This window comes from Panicum virgatum, chromosome 2N (assembly GCF_016808335.1).
Source record: "Panicum virgatum strain AP13 chromosome 2N, P.virgatum_v5, whole genome shotgun sequence".
In the NCBI taxonomy this organism is placed as follows: domain Eukaryota; kingdom Viridiplantae; phylum Streptophyta; class Magnoliopsida; order Poales; family Poaceae; genus Panicum; species Panicum virgatum.
The window spans coordinates 33,405,588-33,417,619 of record NC_053146.1 but is presented as its reverse complement, the minus strand read 5'-3'; the positions used below and the strand labels follow the sequence as shown (position 1 = coordinate 33,417,619).

Here is a 12,032-nt window from a genome sequence, read left to right as displayed (position 1 = left end):
CCGCCACGAACCACTGCTCCGCCACCTCTCTCCTACACCTGCATGCTCCCTGGTCTACACACCGTAGTATGGAACGCTTCCACGCCCTTTCCCCTCCATTTCTTTCCCTTGTATCGCACTTAATGGCTCACCGGAGTAGCTATGCCCCGCTCCGCCGTTGCCGGCCGCTCCACCGCGCTGCACCCCTGTGCTGAGCTCGTAGTGGTGTTCGCGAGGCTGCGCGCATCACTTCGGATCCAAAACCAAGTTGAATAGGGCCCTGGGTTACCGAATTGCTGAACTCCGGCAAGCCACCACTGCTAGGCTCGCCGCCGACGCTGCTAGCGCCGCCGCCGCTCTCGCGCGCGCGCTGGATCGTCAGATCTAATACCGAAAGCCCGAATTAGATCCCGCAAACCCCTTCATTCTGAGCCGCGGATTGTGATCTAGCGGATCAGATCCGCGCATACCGCTTCAGCCAGGCACTTTGCTAAAGAGCCCTCGGCCTTTCCTGGATTCAACCCGTAGTCCGCGCCTGTTCAAAAATAATTCCAGTTAGGTCTGGTTTTTAATGTTTAGGACCCAGAGTTTCTTTCAAATAGAACCCGCTATCCAGCCAGCGTAGTTTTGTGCATTAGCCCCTAGATCTAACCGTTAATTATGTATAGGTCCCTGGTTTTGCAGAAAACCCCTGTAAACTTAGTTTTTCTTGCAGAAAAGCCCCTAAATCTTCTTTTCAGCCTAGTTTTCGCGTTCTGGCTCCGTTTTAGGTGTTCTTTATGTCCACGCGATCGTTGTAATGTGTAGAATAGTTCTAGACCAGTTTTGTTCGCTGTTTTTATGTATTGTTGTACTATTTATTAGCTTTTGCCTTTGTTTGCATGTATGTGTATGTTCTGGACTTTGTTTTGGCGTTACGATCGTGAGTAGACGTTGATCCTTCGGAGGAGTACTAGGAGCCACCTTCCTCGGGACACTTTGAGCAGCTGGAGCACTTTGAGGAAGGCAAGTATAATATGAACACCACCTATCACTTTTAAATACATTTTCATACTGCATTTTAATACTGTATGCCTATAAGGATTTCCCAGCCACATTAATCCTTTATATAATTACCTTGGGTTGCATTTTGGTTAGTTGTGCTAGGTTGCTGTGCTCTCACACATAAAGGTCCTTTTTAATTAATTTGTTAATAATCTTATGCAACTTAATTCTGGAGCCGACCCTCTGTACTGTGTACTTGAGTGGCTTGTGCGTCCTTAAAATTATGTTTTATTAGAAACATGGTTTAGGGGGCCAGCACGGTGCTTAGTGCTGGGTTGGCCACTCTCCATAAGGTCTGATTCATAGAGCGACAACCTGGGACAACTGCACTACCACAAGACTGGAATGGGACGGTCTTGGCTTACTAATTAGGTCATTTTGGTTTGGGAGTAACTTACCGACGGGGCAAGAGGAAGGGTGAGCTTCAATGGTCCCTGCGCTGCGAGGCTTGGTCTGTGTTATCTTGTACCCCCTTGAGGTGGGCCCCATCGTTGCGGAGCCTGAATCCTTAGCGGTTACACCTTACCAACGTGGTCCTTTGTAACGGCCACATAGTGAGTTTGCTAGTTATCTCACCTACGGAAGTGTGATGAACAACTAGCGTAGCTCACGACTTGTGGGTAAAGATGTACAACCTCTGCAGAGTGTAAAACTGGTATACTAGCTGTGCTCATGGTTATGAGCGGCCCAGATCCTCCTTTTGATTAGTGGGGTTATCTTCCTTTGATTAGGGGGGTTCCCCGGGTGGTTTGGTTTGGTTCTCAGTAGTTCATAATTAATTTTGATTAATTTCTATATAACTGGGTTTATGGTAATTCATCCACTTGTAGTAATTAGCTTTAATAAAATTTTGCCAAGATCAAAAGCTAATGCAGTTGAGTCAGCCAACCTTAGAGCCTCATAGTTGGTGTTATACTTGTTGAGTACAAGTTGTGTACTCACTCTTGCCTACTCTACTCTTTTCCTCTTGTTCTCTTTGGGGACACCCTACTGATGCTCAGTTCCCGGCGACGCGGAGGAGTTCACCCAGAGCTACTAGGAGTACGAGGTCTTCTAGGTTGTCGTCTCCTAGTCGACGTCCCTGTGGCGCCCAGCTTCCGAGTTTCGTACTTGTTTTACGCTTCCGCATACTCTATATCAGACATTTGTCATTTATGTAATAAATAACATTCGTACTCGCTTTATTATATCTATTTACATGGTATGTGCTGTGATATACTGTTCATTCTATTGTATATATGTGTGACTTGATCCTGGCACGTATATGATTGCTCGGTTTATGTCCTTTTATAAACCGGGTGTTACATGCATGACCTCAGTGGTGGGCAGCATCCGCTTGTTTCCAAGAATATATTTGATATACCTGGCATACATGGGTACCTGCATAGCGTCAAGAAGTGGTATATTGACATATAACTTCTTGATTACTTCGACGAATTTGCTGAATTTTTCATCGGCCACTAGCTTCCTTATCCGCTCCGGAAACGGTAAGGCAGTTGTGTCGTGAAAGTCCCGTGAAGTCCTCGGGGGTTCCACGGGGTCTTCCTGGGTAGCAGGTGTGTTGGAGTTGACGGCCTCCTCCTACTCTTCGTCTTCAACTTCGGTACGGCTAACGGTTATGGTCTTCCACTGCTTTCCTGCATCTTTTGGGAAAGGTGGCTCTTGCGTGGTCTTACCACCACGCATGGTCACTTCACTAACTTTCTCATTCGAGGGCACTTCCGGTTGCTCGAGCAGTTTCCCCGCATTAGTGTTAGGACATGAAGTTGCAAGCTAAGCTACTTGGGTTTCTATCATTTTATTAAAGCTCAGTTGATTTTTAATAACAGAATTGAATCCCTCTAGTTGCGCAGCCATAGATTCTAAGATCTTGTCATTAGCAAGAAAATTCCTACTAATGTTATCATTTATTTGTTTCTGGCCTTACACTAGGTCTTTTAATGTGGGTTGAAAACTGTTATTGAAATTCGTACCTTGTTGTTGACCGAAAGGGAGGTTGGGCTTGGAGTTCCAACCCTACTGAGGACAAAATCCTGAGTTGGGATTGTTGTTGCTCCCAACGAAGTTTGCGTCCTCTTGTGTTAAGGAGCACGAAGTGCCCGAGTGCCTAGTCTCGCCACATGTTTCACATATCATACGAGACTCCCAAACTTGATTAACCTCCTGGTGTGGAGATTCCAGCTTCTTCATCAGAAGTTCCAACTTGGCAGCTAACATGTTGACTGTGTCAATTTGATACACGCCCCTAGGACGGGCTGGCTGCCTTTCTCATTTCCAACTTTGATTGGAAGCTATCTTGTCAATCAGCGCCTTTGCTCCCGCAACATCGAGAGAAAGGAAGGAACCACCTGCAGCTGCGTCAACGTGGTCATGTGCTTGTTGATTCAGGCCATGGAAGAAGTTCTGAATGATCAGCCACTCTTATATGCCGTGGTGTGGGCATGCTTGTATGTATTCCTGGAGACGCTCCCAGACTTCCGGGATGGTCTCATCTGGCAATTGCTGGATTCCGGTGATCCTATTCCGGAGGGCATTGGTCTTGCCCACTGGAAAGTACTTGGCTAGGAATGCATTTGAACAAGCTTCCCATGTCGTGAAAGCTTCCTTGTTGGAGTAGAACCACATCTTGGTCTTCCCGAGCAGCGAGAACGGGAACAGGCGAAGACGGATGTCATCCAGAGTAGTTCCTCTGGGGTTGATGGTGTTACTCACCTCCAAGAAGTTATGGAGATGGGCATTGGCATCCTCGGATGCCTTACCGCAGAACGGACTTGCTTGGACCATGTTCACGAGTCCAGTCTTCAGCTCAAAGCCATCATTGCCGGCTTGGTTGACATTCAATCCAGTAGGAATGTGGCTACTGGACGGGGCAGAGAATTGACGGAGAGTCTTCTGAGCCATGGATGAGGATGCTGAAATGGAGGGTGAACTGATAGGCCAAGTGAGTCTCTTCTGAGGTGGGATGACGCGGAGTCTCACAACTCTCCCAATTCTTTCTGGATTTGGGTGGAAGTTACTTGGTAGGTCAAAACCGGTCATGCACTGCTCTGCATCGATGAAAAGATGGAGAGAGCAATGGTAAGCCCGCTAGGGTTAGCGACGACAAACTAGTATAGTTTATCAAACTATCTATGATATCTTTAGCTAATTGCTTCCCTGGCAACGGTGCCAGAAATGCTTGTTGGCGTTCCTTATGCCCGATTAGAATAGATATTCTGTAAGCGCACAGAATCACCGCTGTAGCACTTCACCTTGGAGTATTCCAGGTATCGTATTTTTCCTCAGGGAAGCACTATGGTAATGAGTATCGTAAATTGATTGATAACCGTACTAGCTTAATCGACCGACTAACTAGACGGGGGTAAGCCAGATAGGTAGGTAGGATAAGTGGCCAGGCAATGACCGAGTGACACACGGAGACTCTAAACCTTAGAGAGGTAGCAGCTGGGAGGACAACGAGCGATATAACACACCTGATACACTTCTGAACTATCGAGCTAGCCTCTCTAGATCAGACTAAACACCTAACTAGTTCTCGGGAGAGCAGAGCTTACTTCGGCGGCTGGAAGAGGAAGGACTTCAAAAAGGGACGAGAGGGGAGTCCAATGGTAAGCTGCACTACTGCTATGAAAACACCCGAACGTGGTGGACTACAAAGGACGGATAGGGCTGTCACCACCTACCGACTACCACAACGATTTCGTGGGGTGGAACACACTTTCTAGCTAACACTAAGGTCAGACACCACGTCTGCACTCGGTGTTAGGATTTCTCTCGAGGCCTTCGAGAGAAACCCCCCTCAACCTAGAGCACTAACTTGAGATACTCTAGTCCGGGCGAGAAAACCCGTAAGATAAGTTCCCGATCACCAAGAAAGATAACTTAGCCTAAGCTAAAGGAAAACTTCCGTGCTCAAGCTGAATCTCAGACTTGAGTAAATAAAAGACTACGGAAAGTAAAGCTGACTCAGAAAATAAAGAAGATAACTTATATTAATAAAGTCAAAAGAAAGATACAAGAGCTATACCAGACTTCCGACGACTCCGAAATCCCGAGCAAGCTCGACTTGACTCTAACTCCCAAGCTACTAACCTACTCTAGAAAGTACAAGTGGAAGAGAAGAGCTCCAATGGTGTGTGTGTTGAGTGAGGGATGGTGCCTCCTTTTATAGCCTCCCAAGGTCGATAACTGGATGATATTGCAGGAAGCGTCGGTTGAAAGTTGGTATGACGGTTGTGCTTAGCTTCGACGCCAAGTCCCAGCCTGAGAGGCTTCCAAGTGGGGCCAGCCGTCCTCCCCTAGGCCGGTCGGCCTAGGGATCCTGCCACATGGCCACCGACCTTCAGACTGTGGCTCTGATCACTTCCTGGAGGCGGTTGGCAGTTGGTCTCCCGTCGGTTTTGCAGTTGCTAGGCCGGCCAGCCTGGGGGAGGCCGGCCGGACTCCCTCTGGTCCATCTCGGCCTCTGACTTGGCCGAGGCCTTACTCTGCTCTTGAACCTTCTCTAGGGAAGTGGGGTCCTGCAATCTTTGTGATCTTGGGCTGCCTTGTGAACTTTTGGATGGATGTTGAGGTCTTTCAGTGTTTCCAGTTGAACCAAGGCCTAACCCTCGACTTAGAGCCTCTTGATTGTGTCATATTGTCACTGGTTCGAAGTGGGGGCCTTGCCTGTGGAGGTGCCAGGCTGGCCGGTCTAGGAGAGGCCGGTCGGCCTGGGATTTTGCCCAATTCTGCTCAATTTTAGTGTACCTATTCCTGGAATCAAAACTCATCCAAAACTCATGGAACTCGTTAGAAATAAACTAAATATGAATGGAACATAGTGTAAAGCTCGTATTAATTCCGAGAAGTTGATGGCATAGAATGTGGAATTATGGCCATAAACACCGCACAGCTACGACATTCACACTTTCTATTGGGGTCACTTCCGGTTGCCCGGATAGCTTCCCCGTGTCATGGTTAAGGCAGTACGAGGCCAGCTGAGTTACTTTAGTTTCTATCAATTTGTTGAAACTCAACTGATGTTTAATAACTGAGTTAAACCCATCTAGTTGCATAGCCAAAGACTCTAGAATTTTATCATTAGCAAGAAATTTCTCACTCATGTTATCATTCATTTGTTTTTGACTGTACATTAAGTCTTTAAGCAAGGGCTGAAAACTATTATTAAAATTGTTATCTTGCTGTTGACTGAAGGGGAGGTCGGGCTTAGAATTCGAACCTTGCTGAGAACGACAGTCTGAGTCATTGGGAGTGTTGTTCCCATTGGAGTTCTCGTCCTCTTGAGTGAATGGGCAAGATTTGCCCGAGTGCCCAGTATTGCCATATTTCTCACATGTCATCTGAGACTCCTCAGTCTTTTTAACCTCCTGGTGTGGAGATTCCAGCTTTTGGATGAGAAGATCCATCCTGGCTACCAGCATATCGACACTGTCGATTTCATGTATTCCTTTTGCATGAGCCGGCTGCCTATCTCCCTTCCAACTCTGGTTGCAAGCAACCTTGTCGATGAGCATTCTAGCTCCTGCAACATTGAGGGAGAGGAATGCTCCTCCCGCTACTGCGTCCATGTGATCTTGCGATCGCTGGTTCAGGCCATGGAAGAAGTTCTGAATGATAAGCCATTCTTCCATGCCATGGTGTGGGCATGCTGCAATGTATTCCTGAAGACGTTCCCTGGCTTCCGGGACTGTCTCATCCTGGAGTTGTTCAAAACTACAAATCCTATTCCGAAGGGCATTTGTCTTGCCCACCGGAATGTACTTGACTAGAAAAGCATTGGAGCACGCATCCCAAGTGTCGAACGCATCCTTGTAGGTGTAGAACCACGTCTTTGCTTTCCCAAGCAAAGAGAATGGGAACAGTCAAAGACGAACATTATCCATCGTAGTGCCTCTTCGGTTGATTATGCTGCTCATTTCCAGAAAATTCTGTAGATGAGCATGGGCATCCTCTGATGCCTTTTCCGCAGAAGGGACTTGCTTGCACCATGTTGACAAGCCCAGTATTTATCTCAAAGCCATCAGTGCCTTCATCATTGTTCAGTCCAGTAGAGATATGGCTATTGGACGGGGCTAAGAATTGACGGAGTGTCTTCTAAGCCATGGGTATTGAAGCTGGTGTTGTCAAACCTTGATCCTAAGAAAATTTCTTCTAATAGGACGACTATGCGTCAAATAAATCACCCAATTCTTTTTGGATCTGAGTTGAAGTGATATGGTAGATCGAAACTGGTCCTGCACTGCTCTGCAGAAATCACAAGGATACCGAGAGCAATGGTACTCCCGCTAAAATTAGCGGTGACAAACTAGTAAATTTTATAAAACTATTCAATGAAATCTTTTGCCAATTGCTTCCCCGACAATAGCGCCAGAAATGCTTGTTGGCGTTTCTTACGCTCAAAAGAATATTAATTCTGCAAGCGCACAAAATCACCGCTGTAGCACTTCACCTTGGAGTATTCCAGGGTATCATATATTTCCTCAAGGAAGCACTATGGATAAAGAGTATCAAAGAATCGAATGACAAACTTTACTAGGGATATCAACCGACTAACTTAGTGGAGGTAAGCCTGATATGATATATATGATAATGGCCAACGATGACCGTTTGACACAGGAGACTCTAATCCTTAGAGAGGTAAGGGGGTAGGATTTGTAACACCCTAACTTCCTACAGATAGTACAGGAGAATTTGAGAATTTCTCAGATGAGGCAGAAGAGTTATGTAGATCTAAGTTGAAGAAGTGCCTGAGAGCGCCAGAAGAATAAGCACCGTGGAAGGGTTGAATGTGCAGGAGATCTGACCTACACCGAGCATCCGGTGAAGATTTTGGAGACGTCTGAGAGAGTTACTTGGGACAAGAAGATCAAGACGTGCAAAATGCAATGGAGTGACCACACCGAGAAGACGAGCCGATGAAGACTTATCTAGATCTCTTTGCTAGCCAGTCCAGCTGAATCTCGGGACGAGATTCCTGTAAGGGGGTAGGAGTTGTAACACCCTGTTTTTAAATTCCAGCCCTATCCGGATCTCTTTGCTAGCCAGCCCAGAATCTCGGGACGAGATTCTTGTAAGGGGGTAGGATTTGTAACACCCTAACTTAAATTCCAGCATTTTATAATAAATTTATTTGGCTTTGTTTAATTTTCTAAGGTTTATTATGATTAGTCTTGCATTTAATCTAATTTTTGTTCCACAAGTAATTAAAATTTATTTTAGGGCTAACATGTTTGTGCATTCATGCTGGTGCATGGTTTTACTTGTTTGAGTGTTGTAGGGTTTGAATTCAAATTTATTTTGAATTCAAATTAGTTTGAGTGTGTTTGGAAAAAGAAAAGAGGAAAGAAATGGGAAAAGAAGAAACCCAACCCAGTTTCTCAAACCCAGCCCAAACCTAAACCAAACCAGCCCAGCCGCCAGAAACTAGCCCAACCCGTTCTTTCCCCGCGGCCCGCTTCCCTCTCCCCGTTCCGGCCCAGGCAGCCTAGCAATCAACCAGCCCGACCCTTCTCTTCCTTCCTTTCCCCGCACCCGGCCCGCCTCCCGCGTTCCCACTCGGCCTGCCCCGCTTGCCGCTCAGCCCGGTTCGCACGCGCAATAGCTACGCCGTAGCCCCAGAAAGCTTGCAGAGCCCTCAGTCCCGGCCCTAAGCTTCTACATCGCCGGAATCGTGCCCGAGCATCGCCGCCGGTGTGTTGCTCCGCAGCTGCAATTCCTCACCGTCGGCCATTCACGGACCTCCCTGACCCCCGTAGCACCTCCACAAGAGCTCCTCGAATTGAACCACGGGATCTGGACGCTGGGAGGAGACGTCTCCAAAATCTTCACTGGATGCTCGGTGTAGGTCAGATCTCCTGCACATTCAACCCTTCCAATGGTGCTTATTCTTCTGGCGCTCTCAGGCACTTCTTCAACTTAGATCTGCATAACTCTTCTGCCTCGTCTGAGAGATTCTCAAATTCTCCTGTACTATCTTTAGGAAGTCAGGGTATTACAAATCCTACCCCCTTACAGGACAGACGTCCTCGTCGGTTAACCACGGGATATCACATCCTCTTTCGCACTATCCTTCTTCTCAACAAGCAAGACAGGAGAAGCCCAAGGCATGATAAGGTAGAGGGAAACAGAGTGTATTGTTCAACCCTTGACGATCTAACTCAATTTTAATACTTAGTTCAAGTTTAATTTAAGAGCTGATTTACATTAAGCAAGTTTAACCACTAAACTATGCAATCAACCAAAAATCAAAATCAAACATGTAGCATAATAACAAGCATTCAAAAGTTCATACTTTAGTCGAGTTTATCACGCGACTCGACTAACACAACACGTCGCAAAATGGTCTATCGTGCTGAGGTCAGAGAATCCTAGACTGAAAAGGGTCAGTGAGATACTTCAGGGCCAAAATCTTCGGAAACTATTCTATAGAGAAAAATCAAGGAAAGACGAGTAAAAATCTTAGAATTCAAGGAGTATAATAGCAAAAAATAGTTTCAGCAATCAAGGCTTAGATTGAAGAAGACCTAAAACTCGACCAGTTCTATCTAGGCTTTCGTCCTACAGTCGATATGTCTCTGATACCACTCTGTAACACCCGATTTATAAAAGGACATAAACCGAGCAATCATATAGATGCTAGGATCAAGTCACACGTATATACAACAGAATGAACAATATATCACAGCATATATCACGTAAAAAGATATAATAAGGTGAAAATGAATGTTATTTATTACATTCATGACAAAATGTCTGATACAGCGGAAGCGTAAAATACATATACGAAGTCTCTCAGAAGCTGGGCACCACAGGGACGTCGACTGGGAGACGAACACCTAGAAGTCCTCGTACTCATGGTAGCTCTGGGTGAACTCCCTCGCGTCGACAGGAACCGAGCAACAGTAGAGTATCCCCCAAAATAACATGAGGAAAAAGAGTAGAGTAGGCAAGAGTGAGTACACAACTTGTACTCAACAAGTATAACACAAACTATGAGACTCTAAGGTTGGCTAACTTAACTGCATTAGCTTTTAATCTTGGCAAAATTTTATTAAAGCTAATTACTACAAGTTGATGATTTACCATAACCCAGTTACATAGTAATTAATCAAAATTAACCATGAACTACTGAGAACCAAACCGAAACCACCAAGGTAACCCCACTAATCAAAAGGAGGATCCGGGCCGCTCATGACCGTGAGCATGGCTAGTATACCAGTTTTACACTCTGCAGAGGTTGCACATCTTTACCCACAAGTCGTGGGCTACGCTAGTTGTTCATCACACTTCCTTAGGTGAGATGGCTAGCAAGCACACTACGAGGCCGTTACAAAGAATCTCGTTGGTAAGGAGTAACTGCGAGGGTGGATCGGCGACAATGGGGCCCACCTCATGGGGGTACAAGACACGAAGCACAGACCAAGCCGGAGGAGCAGGGACCATTGAAGCTTACCTCCCCTGCCCCGCAGGTAAGTTACTCCAAACCAAAAAGACCTAATTAGTAAGCCAAGACCGTCCCATTCCAGTCTTGTGGTTGCGCGGTTGTCCCATGTTGTCGCTCTAATAACATACGGTCCTTATGGAAAGTAGCTAGCACAAAACATAGTGCGAGCCCCCTAAACCAAGTTTCTAGAAATAACCAATTTGAAACGAGATGTGAGCCACTCAAGCGGGCCACTCCCAGAATTAAGTTGCATATACCATTAATTAAATTAATTAAAAAGGACCAAGTGTGTTATAGCGCAGAAACCTAGCACAACTAACCAAGATGCAACCCAAGGGATATATATATATATATATATATATATATATATATATATATATATATATATATATAAGGTAATGAAGTGGCTAGGAAAGTCCTTATAGGCATACAGTATTAAAATGCAGTATGAAATTGTATTTAAAAGTGATAGGTGGTGTTCATGTTATACTTGCCTTCCTCAAACTGCTCCTGCTGCTCAAAGTGCTCAGAAGGTGGTGGCTGCTCCGGGTACTGGTACTGGGGCTCCTCCGGTAGCTCAACGTCTACTCACGAACACATGGCCAAAAACAAGGCAACAATATAAATATACATGCAAACAAGAGCAAACACTAAGAAATAGTACAACAATACATAAAAACAGCAAACGAAACTAAGCTAGAACTATTCTATGTGTTACAACGATCGCGTGGGCATAAAGAACGCCTAAAACGGAGCTAGAACGCGAAAACTAGGCTTAAAACAAGGTCTAGGGGCTTTTCTACAAGAAAAACTAAGTTTCTAGGGGTTTTCTACAAAAACCAGGGACCTATATGTAAAAACTGAAAAGATCCGAGGGCTAAAGCGCTAAAACAATAGAGCTGGACTGCGGGTTGAAAAAGGGAAAAGATCAGGGGCTAAAACACTAAAAAAAGGACCCACATGCAAATACTTTTGCACGCGACTAGACGACGAGTTGTTTTGGAAAAACATAGGGGCTACTTTGCAAAACGCTAGGCGAAGGGGTATGCTAGTTCTAATCTGATCCATCCGTGCGGGATCAGGCGGCCAGAGGCGCACTGAGGCGCGGGCGACGGTGCGAGTCGTCGGAATAGGGTTTCCGCGGCAGGGGATCGCCGGAGTTGGCCAATCCGGCGCTCCAGGGCTCGGTTTGGGCCGGAGTTTGGCCGTGGATGCTCCTCACGCCATGCGTGATTCACTGGCGGTGTCAGAAGGGCAGATCGGGGTTCTGAGCATGGCGCTCGTCGGAGATGGCGGCTCGGCGGCGCGGGCTCGCCGGGGTTTACCGAACTGGCAATCCCGGGGTCAAACCGAGCGGGGTTTGGATCGGGCATGGCCAGCGTGCCATGGCGAACATGCCTGGGCACTCAGCAGGGTATGCTCGTGCTCGAGACATGAGTGTGGCGGCGCAGGCGGCGAGCCTCGCCGGGGCGCGGTGCGCGGTGCGCAGGGTCCACGGGGTGGCCTACGGGCTCTAGGATCTAACGCAAAAGAGAGAGGAGGTCGGGGTGTGGCTCACCGAGGG

The 12,032-nt window shown here is 46.6% G+C and overlaps 2 non-coding genes across 2 annotated transcripts; both read left to right on the top strand.

Annotated features, from left to right (window-relative positions):
• The first annotated feature begins 3,448 nt into the window (after positions 1 to 3,448).
• Positions 3,449 to 3,555, top strand: LOC120663110. Its single transcript, XR_005670333.1, has one exon. It is a non-coding gene; the product is annotated as a small nucleolar RNA R71 (small nucleolar RNA).
• Positions 3,556 to 6,654: 3,099 nt separating this feature from the next.
• On the top strand, positions 6,655 to 6,761 carry LOC120663131. Its single transcript, XR_005670354.1, has one exon. It is a non-coding gene; the product is annotated as a small nucleolar RNA R71 (small nucleolar RNA).
• Positions 6,762 to 12,032: the final 5,271 nt, after the last annotated feature.